The sequence below is a fragment of the Salmo salar genome, chromosome ssa18 (genome assembly GCF_905237065.1).
Source record: "Salmo salar chromosome ssa18, Ssal_v3.1, whole genome shotgun sequence".
NCBI lineage: Eukaryota > Metazoa > Chordata > Actinopteri > Salmoniformes > Salmonidae > Salmo > Salmo salar.
This window is the reverse complement of record NC_059459.1, coordinates 15,487,373-15,501,001: the sequence shown is the minus strand read 5'-3', so window position 1 is coordinate 15,501,001 and position 13,629 is coordinate 15,487,373. Positions and strand designations below refer to the sequence as shown.

Below are 13,629 nucleotides of genomic sequence, written 5' to 3'. Positions count from 1 at the left end.
TGACCACTAAATTGAAAGGGTGTCCACATACTTTTGCCCATGTAGTAAATAAATGATTACACAATCTGAGTTCATGGTCATAGAATGTTTGGTTCTCATAAGAAATATCAACAGAGTAGGTATGTGTGAAGTGAACCCTTAAGATGGTTGAAGAATGAACAATGCATGTTTACTTAAAATGGCCTACCACCATGCTAACCCTGGAATGTTGAGTTAGCACAGGTGGCTCTGTGCCTGAGAATGATAATTTTTCTTATGTTTACAGTAGGCCTACTTTATAGTCACTTGAGGGCTCCCGAGTGATGCAGTGGTCTAAGGCACTGCATCTCAGTGCTAGAGGCGTCACTACAGACCCTGGTTCGATTCCAGGCTGTATCACAACCGGCCGTGATTGGGAGTCCCATAGGGCGGTGCGCAATTTGCCCAGTGTTGTTAGGGTTTGGCCGGGGTAGGCTGTCATCGTAAATAAGAACTTGTTCTTTACTGACTTGCCTTGTTAAATAAATAAATAAATATTGAGTTTATGGTTAATAACTGGATTTGATCAATTTTAAATGAGGCATATGGAAAAACATCCCAGAAAGCAAACACTATTGGAGGGTGGTACACTTGATCATTCAGTAGCTTTTTGTAACTGAACTCATTCCTATGTAACTTTCATTTTATTAAAATGTATTTGAAAAACAATTCCCTTTTTGTGCAGTAATATTTATGTATATCCTGGTAACACTTTATAATAACCTTTTCTATAATATTTCTACATGTTTTGTTTTAAATACCTATGAAGGGTAAGGTCTAGAATGCTTATACATGTTTAGAAATAGTTGGGGTACTTATAAATCATTTATAAATGCTTATTTATTAAGGTTATAAAAGTAAAACATTAAAGGCCGTGGCTATCAGGTGTAGTGTTTTGCAGACTGCCTGGCCTATTCAATCAAAATCTGAATTTTCATGATCACATTTAAACATTGTAAGGAAAGCGTGATTGAACTGATATGTTGTTCACGATTCTTGCTAATCAAAAATAATGATTTTTTCTTTTCTCACTTGATTACTGTGTTATATTCCTTGTATATAGCCTCATAGTTATTTTATTGTGTTGCTATTTTTAGTTTATTTAGCACACTTTAATTACTTTTTAAAAACTGCATTGTTGCTTAAGGGCTCGTAAGTAAAGCATTTCACGGTAAGGTCTACTGTTGTATTCGGCGCATGTGACAATGTTATTTTATTATATTGAGTAGGGTTTTGGTAGCTTTATGTTGACGCAGTTGACTGCAGTATTTAAATACCATGAAGACAGGACCAAATGTCTTTCTAATCAAAAGATGCATGTCGAAAATAAAACTGGCATATTAACATTGTGAAACTAGCGTATTGTTGTCTGTTAACAGATGCCTATCAGATGAATTATTACACTCATTCCATCATTGGGCCACAAAGCAAAATACCTCAGCTCTCCCAGATGCCTGGCGTGCTTGAGTCTCAATTTACCCCACATATTGCACAACTGACAGTGACCTCACCTCCTGAAGACGGAGGATGGGTAAGTGTTACATTTATTTCCCGTTAAGCAACTAATTTTCACAGTCCAACTAAGGGCACTATTAAATCAAAACCGATTTCTGGGATAAGACGAAAACAACAGCCCTTTTGCATTGCAAGGTTTTCCATATGACATCGTTGCATAGCTGAACAACTACACTCCCCCCTGTATTTATTTGTACAGTAATGCACAACTTTTAATTTGGCTCTACGCTCCAGCATTTTGGATTGGAGATCAAATGTTTCCTATGAGGCTACAGTACAGAATGTCATATTTTATTTGAGGGTATTTTCATGCATATATATTTTACCGTTTAGAAATTAAATATATTATGTATATATTTCAGTTGAAGGTGTTGTAAGTATTTGGGCAAATTCACTTATAGTGTATTAAAGTAGTCGAGTTGGTAATGTTTTTTAATTTCTATTTATTTTTTTATTTTTTGTGAAGAGTTGGTAGTTGGTCCCATATTCCTTGCACGCAATGACATTTGCTATTTGTTTTGGTTGTGTTTTGGATTGCGCTGTATAGAAATGAATGGTACATCATATATTGTGTCATTTTGGAGTCTGAATAGAATGTGTTTCTGAACACTTCTACATTAATGCTACGTGTGCCTTTTACATGTTTTTTTTTAATGTAGTTCTGTCCTTAAGCTGTTCTTGTCTATTGATGTTCTGTATTATGTCATTCTGTATTATGTTTCATGTATTGTGTGGATCCCAGGATGAGTATGTGCTGCTTTTGCAACAGCTAATGGGGATCCTAATAAAAATACCAAATGCGGATGCTAACATGATTACGGAAAATCATGAATGAATCGTGAATAATGAGTAGTGAGAAAGAGGCATAAATATCATACCTCCCCCCAAAATTAGAAGCGCCCGTTTTTGGTAATGGTGAGAGGTTACATTTGAGGGGTATGATATGTATGCCTCTTTCTTACTCATAATTATTCACAATTATCCGTAATCATGGTAGCATCCACATGATTGTAGAAGTGAATACACTATAAGTGAATTTATCCAAATACTTATGCCACCTTCAAATGGGTGGGACTAGATACATAAAGTGCTTTTATTTCTAAACATTAAAACAGACATTTGATCTCAAAATTGCTGGAGTATAAAGCCAAATGAAACGTTTTAGCTTCACTGTCCAAATAAATACAGAGGGGAGTGTATATCTTTGACATACCCTGGAACTCTGGTTACCAGGTTTGATTGAGGTGTAGCACACTGTAGCGCAAGGTACCTTTTTCAAAGAGACAAGGTTTGTTATTCGTAGTGATGGTGTTGCTACAATTTCTTCACACCTCACCAAGCTTTGTTTCATGCCGTTAAAAAGACAAATAAACCATTTATAGTTTCAAATAAAGACTAGCTTTTATTATTTTATCACATGACATTGTACATCTATCTACTATAGAGGGTTTCAGTAGTATAGATATTCACTTTTTGAAAGTGTAAAACCTCTAGCCTACTTACATATTTTTCTCTTGGCTGCTTAAGAATGCAGCCTGACTGCATTCCTTCTTGCTATGTTGGTCATGACCAGAGACTGTATCAAACCTTGCTAAGTGGAGAGAGGAGACAATGTAGTTAATGTAACAGGTGTGAGTATCTGACACAGTAACAATATAATAAAACTAGTGAGGATCTTCCCATTATGTTAACACATGTAATGTAATATCACTTTTTTTAAGTACCAGACTATCCCTTACGAAAAAGCACTAGCATTCCTATAAGAAACTGTACTGTTTTGTTTATACCCTATAGTTAGCTTGTCACCTAAAACACTCACAAACCTTTACAGATGCACAATCGAGAGCATCCTGTCGGGCTGTATCACCGCCTTGTACGGCAACTGCACCACCCTCAACTGCAAGGCTCTCCAGAGGGTAGTGTGGTCTGCACAACGCATCACCAGGGGAAAACTACCCGCCCTCCAGGACACCTACAGCACCCGATGTCACAGGAAGGCCAAAAAGATCATCAAGGACATCAACCACCCGAGAGACTGCCTGTTCACCCCACTATCATCCAAAAGGCGAGGTCAGTACAGGTGCGTCAAAGCTGGGACCGAGAGACTGAAAAACAGCTTCTATCTCAAGGCCATCAGACTGTTAAACAGCCATCACTAACATAGAGAGGCTGCTGCCAACATACAGACTCAAATCTCTGGCCACTTTAATAAATGGACTTGATATAGGTATCACTAGTCACTTTAAATAACGCCACTTTAATAATGTTTACATATCCTACATTACTCATCTCATATGTATACAGAACAATGATTGAATAAAACAGAAGAAAAGCACAACACACCGATGCTTTCCAAAATGTTCTTATATGCAGTGATCGCGGTATTCTTGTGATTTCCTTTGGTGGCTTGAGATTTAGCAGTCGAGTCTAATTCTGTAATTTGTCGACCTATGTACCATGGATTCAAACAGTTGCACGTCTCCAACCAAAGAGACAGAAGTTGTCGAGTTATGCCGAGGAGAACAGAATGCATGTAGTCAGGCACAAAACCGAACACAATGTTGAACAATGGAAGCAAAAACAGCGTTGACAACTCCTTTATAGCATTTTGCGGAATGTCAGTGCGAGCAGCGTGAAATGCATTATCCTTAAATTGATTGTGTGATCTTTGAATTTGCAGTTGTTGACTGTAAGGATAGGATCTTTGTCACGAGAACTTTCAATCCCAATGATAATAACTAACAATCAATAAGCTTTGACTAATCCCCAAGGTTTGTAAGACACTGGGTTAATAATAATTAGGCAAAGACTCAGTTTATGCAAAAGGTTCGTACAGTTTATTCACGAGAACGTTCTGAAGTCCATAATGCAGAGACATTCATTTTATAACTCGCTTCTTCCTTACACACATACATACACACAAACAGTAGGTATCCTACGCACATACACACGAACAGTAGGTGAGTTGTATCCCTCCCCGGAGTTCTCACCACTGTTAATCACTACCCAGTGCTGTCTGTTCCATTCCCCCGAGATTAGAGAAACCTTGAGAGGTCCTATCATAGGTGTCTCAAAGTTCTAGCTAGGTCGGGTCAAACACAGTGTAATTGTTCTCTGTATTTTCTTAGGCACACACATACACACATACATTTCTCTTCCTCATGGGTCTCTACTAAACCTTCTGGGACTTACGTTTAGTACTTTAATTATTCATTATACATGCTACATAAACTACTAATTAGTTACGTTTCACAAAATCTCCTGCTGTTTTTCGCCCAGAGACAGGAGAGACGTCATTCCACTTTCTGGCGCCTTCTGAGAGCCAATGGAAGCCTTAGAAAATGTCACGTTACAGCAGAGATGCTGTATTTTCGATAGAGATGCCACAGAAGGAGAACAAATTGTCAGACAGGGCACTTCCTGTATGGAATCTTCTCAGGTTTTGGCCTGCCATATGAGTTCTGTTATACTCACAGACACCATTCAAACAGTTTTAGAAACTTTAGAGTGTTTTCTATCCAAATCTAATTATATGCATATTCTCATTTCTGGGCAAGAGTAGTAACCAGTTTAAATCGGGTACGTTTTTTATCCGGCTGTGAAAATACTGCCCCATAGCCCAGACAGGTTAAAACAGCTAAAATCTCATAATTCCATTTTCTCAAACAATCAACTATTTTACACCATTTTAAAGATAAACTTCTCGTTAATCTAACCACATTGTCCGATTTCAAAAAGGCTTTACGGCGAAAGCATAAAATTAGATTATGTTAGGACATAAACTTCACAAGAAACACCACACAGCCATTTTCCATGCAACTAGATGCATCACAAAAACCCAAAACACAGCTAAATGAGGCACTACTCTTTGACGATCTTCATCAGATGACACTCCTAGGACATTATGTTACACAATACATGTATGTTTTGCTCGATAAAGTTCATATTTATATCCAAAAACAGCATTTTACATTGGCGTGTAATGTTGAGAAATGTTTTCCCTCCAACCCTTACGGTGAATGAGCACAATGAGCACACACAGTACGTAAATTCTCATAAACATTGATCAATATAGAAGTGTTATGCACAGAATTATAGATACACTTCTCCTAAATGTAACCGCTTTGTCAGATTTCAAAAAAGGTTCACGGCGAAAGCACAATTTGCAATAATCTGAGTACAGCCCAGATGACACTAACAACTAGCAAACAGAAACCCGCCATCTTGGAGTCAATAAAACTAAGAAATTACATTATAAATATTCACTTACCTTTGATTATCTTCATCAGAAGGCACTCCCAGGAATCCCAGCTCCACAATAAATGTTCGATAAAGTTCATATTTATTTCCAAATAATCCATTTTGTTCGCGCATTAGGTTCACTATCCAAATCCACTACGCGCTTGCTTACTTAGTCCAGACGAAAAGTCAAAAAAGTTATACTACAGTTTGTAGAAACATGTCAAACAATGTATAGAATCAATCTTTAGGTTGTTTTTATCATATACCTTGAATAAAATTCCAACCGGACCTATCCGTTCTCTTTAGGAGTGAATATGAACGTGACTTGAGCCCATGCCTTATAATGGGACACCAGTTTACCACAGCTGGTATTCCCTTCAAATTCACCATAGAATCTTCAAACACCGTTCTAAAGACTGCTGACATCTAGTGGAAGCTTTAGGAAGTGCAAAATGAACCCTACGTCACTGTATACAGTCAAGGCAATCACTTGAAAGGACTACAAGCACCAGACTTCCCACTTCCTGCTTGACTTTTTCTCAGGTTTTTGCCTGCCATATGAGTTCTGTTATACTCACAGACACCATTCTAGCAGTTTTAGAAACTTCAGAGTGTTTTCTATCCAAATCTACTAATAATATGCATATTCTAGTTTCTGCGACAGAGTAGTAACCTGTTTAAATTGGGTACGTTTTTCATCCGGCCGTGAAAATACTGCCCCCTAGCCCTAAGAGGTTTTAATCATTACCTTTAAACATATAAATCCCTTATCAATCTTACATATCCTCTGCCTTTGGGGACAACTTTACCGGGGTGCAAGCACCAGTCACATCCATATTTACCATTGAATTGCTTACAGTAACAAAGGATTGGCCTGGCAATTGCATCTGAGGAACAAATCAAGGAGAAGACCTTTGTCCTCTTCAGAATCCCACTGTTATCTCTCCAAAGTAATCGGTTTTGGGCTAAATCGCAACATTCATCAATAAAAGGTTTTAAAAGGGTATCGATTCTTGGTTTTTCTGGGCCAAACCAAAGTCCTGCAACTATCACATTTTCTTTCCGATGTATGTAAGGCAGTTCATTTACGGTAAATTGAAGAGGCCAAACGGAGTAATTTGAGGAGTTAAAAATGGGTACTCATCACAGTTCCAGGTTAATGTTAACTCATCAGCAGATAGCCTATTTTCTTTCAGTAATGTCTGGTACATCTTTCCATCCATGACAACCTCGATTTCATATTCTTCTTCCTTCACCATTTTCCTCAAAATATCTATTCCATGGTTCTCCAGTGTATCTCGCAGAAGGTCCCTCAAAAAGTATTGACAAAAAGAAAAGTTTTGTTTCTCTGATGGACGTTCCACAATGTGAGCAATTTGTGTCTTCGGGTTGCTTTCCTAAGTAATTTTGGCATTCATCACAAAATAAATGAGAGACAGCTGTCAGGGCTGGATTACCCCAAAACTTTTTGAAGAGGTATTTAGATGTTGGGGACAAACAAATTCAGCAAGGCAAGTAGGTCTATCAGGGCAATTCCAGTCAGGTGATGATGCAGAACAAAGGACATTATTGCCATAAGGCATTGCCCCTTTGTTACTGATGCCCCAGGGTAAATCATGTATTCGTTCTGAAAAGAGTTAGATGCAAGGTATATTTAGACATTTGTTTAAACCAGAAGGAAACGTATAATAAATCTGCAAAGGTAGAACAGATTGCTAAGGCCTGAGAGTTGTTTGTGTTTGTGCACTTGACACTTACCATCTCAGGGGCATCATCACAGTCTAAATCATCAGAGCCAGGTTAATTGGGGTGTGTCAGGGGGTCCTAAATTAGGAAAACATTTTTTTTTTATTTAACCTTTATTTAACTAGGCAAGTCAGTTAAGAACAAATTCTTATTTACAATGACGGCCTACGAACAGTGGCTTGTTCAGGGGCAGAACGACAGATTTTTACCTTTTACCGTCAGCTCGGGGAGTCAATCTAGTAACCTTTCGGTTACTGGTCCGACACTCTAACCACTAGGCTACCTGCCACCCATACATGGAGAAAACCAAGACAGAACATTATCTAACTAAAATATTTGATAGAACACTGACTTCACAAGGGTGAGGCTAAGAAACTGAATGTCTGTGTATGTGTGTTTGTGCACCTGACACGAACCATCTCAGGGGCATCATCACGGTCTAAATCATCAGAGCCAGGTTGATTGGGGTGTGTTAGAGGGTCCCAAAAAATGTACAGAGAAAACCAACACAGAACATTATCTAATGAAAATATTAGCTAGAATACATGACACTGACTTCAATTTGAGGCTAAGAAACTGAATCTCTGTCTGTCTGTCTGGCTGTCTGTGTGTGTGTACCTGACACACGACTAAATCCTCATTAAGCTCTAAATAATCAGAGGCATGTTGATTGAGGTTTGTAAGTAGCTAGCTAGAAACTAGATACTGAATACAAACACTGACACTGTACCACCTAGCTAGCAAGTAAACTAGCTACTGTATCTAGCTAGCAGATATAATGTTACAGCTAGTGTATTCATACCAGTAACAGCATAGCATAAGAAATTGAACACCCCAAGCAGTAATATGGTTGTAGCCCCATTAAAAAATAAATCTGTTTTTCTAGAGCTCACACCTAGCTACGGCAATATAACAATAATACCTTAATATTCCTGCTTGACCTGGTCTGTCTAGGAAAAGGGAAGTTTTCATCACACATCCATTTTTTATATGGTCCCCTTATCACTCAAGACTGAAGGCATTTTTATAAGGGTAAGCAAAATAGCTAATTGTTGAAAACGTGCGACAATGTGAAATAATGTATTGTTAATTTGCAGCACACTGGGAAGAGATATCCCACCTATGTCATGGCTCTGGATGGTAAGCTAACTAACGTTAGCTAGCTAACGTTACCCAGCTAATGACACAGTATAAGAAGATGTGGTTAATGTTATCAATCGTTAAACTTAGTTATACACAATCAATAGAGCCAAGACATTGGCTATAACAATAACAACTAATGTAGCTAACGTTATATAGCTAAGGAGCTAGTTATATCACTTAAGTTCACTAGTATGTGTAGGTAGCATGCCACTGGCTAGGTATGCTTAGTTGTGAAATTGACTAGCTAATTATATCTTTGCACAAAACTTGTAATTTCCTGAATGTAGCTATGTTACTCTACCAGAGTGTATCACAGAAAAAGAATTGAGCCGAGTCTTTAAAAAAACATCAGGCAGACATAATGACCAGTGTATCACCTCAAGTAAGTTTCTAACACTTTGTAGCATTAGTTGTGCAATTTAAGTTGATGCATTAAAGGTGAATTAAACCCTGTCTCACCTACTTAATGTAGTAATCACTAATATTAGCATAAAACTTTGTCATAGAAATCAGATTTCTCCTCAACACACCAAATACATTTAAAAATAGTTCTGTGTTTAATAATTATGTCTGAAACACCTCCAATCATTGAGACAAAAAAAAAACCACAAATAGTGTCAATTGGTAGATTTTGTCCCTATTCATGTCTAGATTTGTAAATTGTACAAATAATCTTTGTCCTTCCAGGCCAGACCTCAAAGTGACAGAGTGAGGAGGACCTCACCTTAGTGTCAAAACAGGAAATGCAACTGCAGCAACCACTGCAAACTTTAAGATAAGGGAGCTCAAAAGAGAAAATGCAGCACTCAGACAATCTCTTTCTGTGATTGAAGGTAAGCGTTCCTGTTTGTGGATGTTCCCACTGAATATTCTCACCCTGCATGCAAGTCCAGGTTTAGTTGTGTATATACCCATATATACTGTGATTAGGTTCAGTTGTAGGTGTATCTGTGAGTAGGTGCAGTTGTATAGTGTCTACCAATCTATTAGTTGAATAAATATTGCATGCAAATGTAATGATAGCACATTATGTTCTATATTTTCAGAGTTGCCAGGTTTGCTCCAGGAGGTGAAAAACCTAAAGAGGGAGCAAATGAGACACACAACTTTAAAGGGTGTCTGTGTGTTTGGTTTAAGCATGATGACCAGAATATGAGGAGTAGAGATTGAGAGTAGGAAAGATGATTAGAAGTTGGAAGGAGGTGGTTGAGTGAATCTGTATTCACTTTCTCTAACTGTGTCATTATATGTGTTCCCAAACATCATGACTAGTGGATCCACACCAATCTCCAAAACTCACAATGGTAGGAGAGGAAACATAGTTTCTAACGGTGTGTGTGTTTGGTTTAAGCATGATGACCAGAATATGAGGAGTAGAGATTGAGAGTAAGTTAAATGATTAGAACTTGGAAGGAGGTAGTTGAATGAATCTGTATTCACTTTCTCTAACTGTCTGTCATACTGTGTGTTCCCAGACATGGCTGGTGGTTTGAGACCCATCCCCAAATCTCACAATGGTGAGATAGGAAAACAGTTCTTACTGTGTGTTATAGATTGTTGTTGGTTGATGATCAGAATATGAGTAGATTGAGAGTTGGAGGGATGATTAGAAGTTGTAAGGAGGTGGTTGAATGAATCTGTATTAAATCTTTTTAACTGTTTATCATACTGTGTGTTCCCAGACATCATGGCTGGTGGATCCACACCCTTCCTCCAACCCCCAAAAGCAGCACTCCAAGACATAGCCGTCACAACCCTCCCAGACAGAATGATAGGGTGACTTCAAACCTTGGAGCTGGAAAGCGGGGATGCAAACTAGTGACAATTTGAATACAAAAGCAGGTGTATTAACATTGTAACAATACAGCAAGCAGAAAAATACTGTATGCATGTACAGTTTTGCTTAATTTAACGTAAATGTTTAATGCATATTGTAGTACAATGATCATTTGTCTTATAAGTGTTTTAACTTATAGAGCGCCATATAGGATTATGCTAAACATATTCACAAAACAATTTCTCGTTAACAACTAAAACTAGCTAACGAAGTACATCAAGCAAACAACTTGAGTCATGGCAGAAAGGACTACGAGAATGGTTTTATAATTAAAATTCATTTATTTACAGGGGGGGGTTCTGTTTTGCTTTAAAACATGTTACAACAATCAACCTACCAGAGCTTATGTTTTCTTCAGTTTGTCATCTGATTGATACTCTTCCTCTTGGTTCAAAGATTTGTAAGTAAGTTCTGACTCTGACCCAAGTCGCGCCTCGGCGCGGATTAATCGAAAATGACTTCCTGGATTTTAATGAAAAAATGACCGATATCATTCGGAAATATTAGGCTAGGTCAATATTTTAGCAAAGTAATCTTATCGAGATTTTAACTACAAGGACTATTGCAGTGATTGGAGGCACAAGTGGTGTCTTTTGAAGGTATTTATGATAAACTTTGACATTAAATGGGGTTTCTTTGGGAGAGGGAGAAGTAGAATTCGCTGATGAGCTAAACTAAATACTGATCCAACCAACCTAAAAACTGTACTTAGAAAGGGGGGAGAAAGATAGAAGGGGAGAGTGACAAAGCGAGAGACAGAAAGAAAGAGATAAGAGTTGTATAGTTACCACTAGTGCTGGGGGATAGGACTACATCCATCATCAATGGCGACGACGTGACAATATCAAAAACAATGTTTTGTTAGCCGACTCGAGAAATTCTGTTTTCAGCAACTTTTTAGAATCACGGATAATGATGTTAATAATCTATTCATATGTGTTCTGCAAAGTCCTAATATCGGTAACAATAATGGTTTTGTCCGAATACTCGGCACACCCATATTAAAGACATACTGGGGATGATTGCGCTAACAAGGCAAGGGTTTTTTAGAACAGGTGCACACAAACTGCAAGTCAGAGCAAATCCTAATATTAAAATACTGTATTGATTTCGGATGTAATTTAAAAAAATATTCTAATATCATGCAAAAAACAAAGTTTCTGTCCATAACAATGGAAGGTTTGAATACATTGTTGATAACTACTACAGTACTGTAAAAAGACCACATTTTGACCACAGCTTCTAAAGGCCCAAAATCATGTGTAACTGGTTAGTATTAGTTATTTTCTGATGTTTTCATGGTGGAACTGGCAGAAGGTGTTAAACTCCATGCGAACATTATCACTCGACTGAGCAAAGAACCACCAAAGTGCATTTCTGAGCTCATGACAGCTCTGTTTCCCAGAGAGGTGATCGTCGGCTCTTTGTTGACGGGAAAAAAATTGAATGCATTCTGGGACCAGGAGGCAAAGAAACCGCTGTGCCCAACCAAAGTGTCTGCCATTTTGTAATGGTCGTCGCAGTGAATGGACCAAGGCGCAGCGGGTACGTGAATGCTCATGTTTATTTACAAAATAAAACACGAAAAAACAATGAACGGACGACAAACAGTCTTGTAGGCTCACACAGCAGTACAAAGAACAACCTCCCACAATTCCCAAAACAAACATACTCCTAATTATAGGACCTTCAATCAGAGGCAACGATAAACAGCTGCCTCCAATTGAAGGCCCCAACCCCAAATACCTAAACATAGAAATAAACACCCTAGAACAGACATAGAAATATACAAACATAGAACATAGACCAAAACCCCGGAAATCATAAATCAAACACCCCTCTACATACACACACACCCCGAACCATATAAAACAAATACCCCCTGCCACGTCCTGACCAAACTATAATAACAAATAACCCCTTTACTGGTCAGAACGTGACACATTTGCAGTAAGTTGCTTAGTCATTTTTTACTATAAATACTGTACAATAACATGTAGAATTAGGAAAGATACGACTTTTACTTCAAAATACAGCAGAACTACTAGTACTGTAAATGGCCAAAAGGGGGTTTTGTAATTTATTTTATTATTTATTTATTTATTACAAGAGTGTGAATGTGTGTGTGTGTAACCTGATCTCAGGTCTATTAGTTTGTGCCAAGACTGTTGATTAATTTGGGGTAGGCAGGCCATTCTGTACTCATTCTGTAAACCCCTCTTTTCTTTTTCTCAACAGCGTTTTTAATTATGCGAAACCAGATGGAGGAGAAGGATGTCTTAAAACGAATTATATCGAAGCTTAACAATGAGTCGAAATTGCTTAAGAAGTCCAAGATTTAGGTTTAAAACGGCTTATTTTTTTTACTCAAAGGGAGTAACTTGGAGGCTAAGGCCTAACTTTTTGATTTGTTAACTCGGTGAAAAAGTATTAAAATTGATCATTTTTTAAATATGATGTCCTCGTATCGGTCAACTTCTTAATGTACACTGAACAAAAAATGTGAAAGTCTACTATAGTTATTGCTGTTGTATCACTATAAGATTGCTATAATATTACCATAAGATATACCATTAGTACAGTTGAAGTTGGAAAATTACATAGACTTAGGTTGGAGTCATTAAAACTCGTTTTTCAACCACTCCACAAATTTCTTGTTAACAAACTATAGTTTTGGCAAGTCGGTTAGGGCGTCTACTTTGTGCATGACACAAGTAATTTTTCCAACAATTGTTTACAGACAGATTATTTCACTTATAATTTACTGTATTACAATTCCAGTGGTTATTTGTCACGTGCGCCGAATACAACAGGTGTAGACCTTACAGTGAAATGCTTACTTACAGGCTCTAAAAAAGATGTTAGGTGAACAATAGGTAAGTAAAGAAATAAAACAACAGTAAAAAGACAGGCTATATATAGTAGTGAGGTTACATACAGACACCGGTTAGTCAGGCTGATTGGGTTAGTATGTACATGACTGCAATATGATGAACAGAGAGTAGCAGTAGTGTAAAAGAGTGGGGGGTGGGTGGCGGGACACCATGCAGATAGCCCGGTTAGCCAATGTGCGGGAGCCCAAATGAGGTAGTATGTACATGAATGTATAGTTAAAGTGACTATGCATA

The 13,629-nt window shown here is 37.8% G+C and overlaps 1 long non-coding RNA gene across 2 annotated transcripts; it reads left to right on the top strand.

The window, feature by feature from the left end:
- The first annotated feature begins 9,152 nt into the window (after nt 1-9,152).
- On the top strand, nt 9,153-12,958 carry LOC106577083 (uncharacterized). Of its 2 annotated transcripts, XR_006760328.1 has the most exons (5): nt 9,309-9,497; nt 10,140-10,181; nt 10,347-11,100; nt 11,907-12,046; nt 12,740-12,958. It is a non-coding gene; the product is annotated as an uncharacterized lncRNA (long non-coding RNA). The 2 variants fall into 2 exon arrangements; XR_006760327.1 differs by having other exon boundaries at nt 9,153-9,497; nt 10,347-12,046.
- Nucleotides 12,959-13,629: the final 671 nt, after the last annotated feature.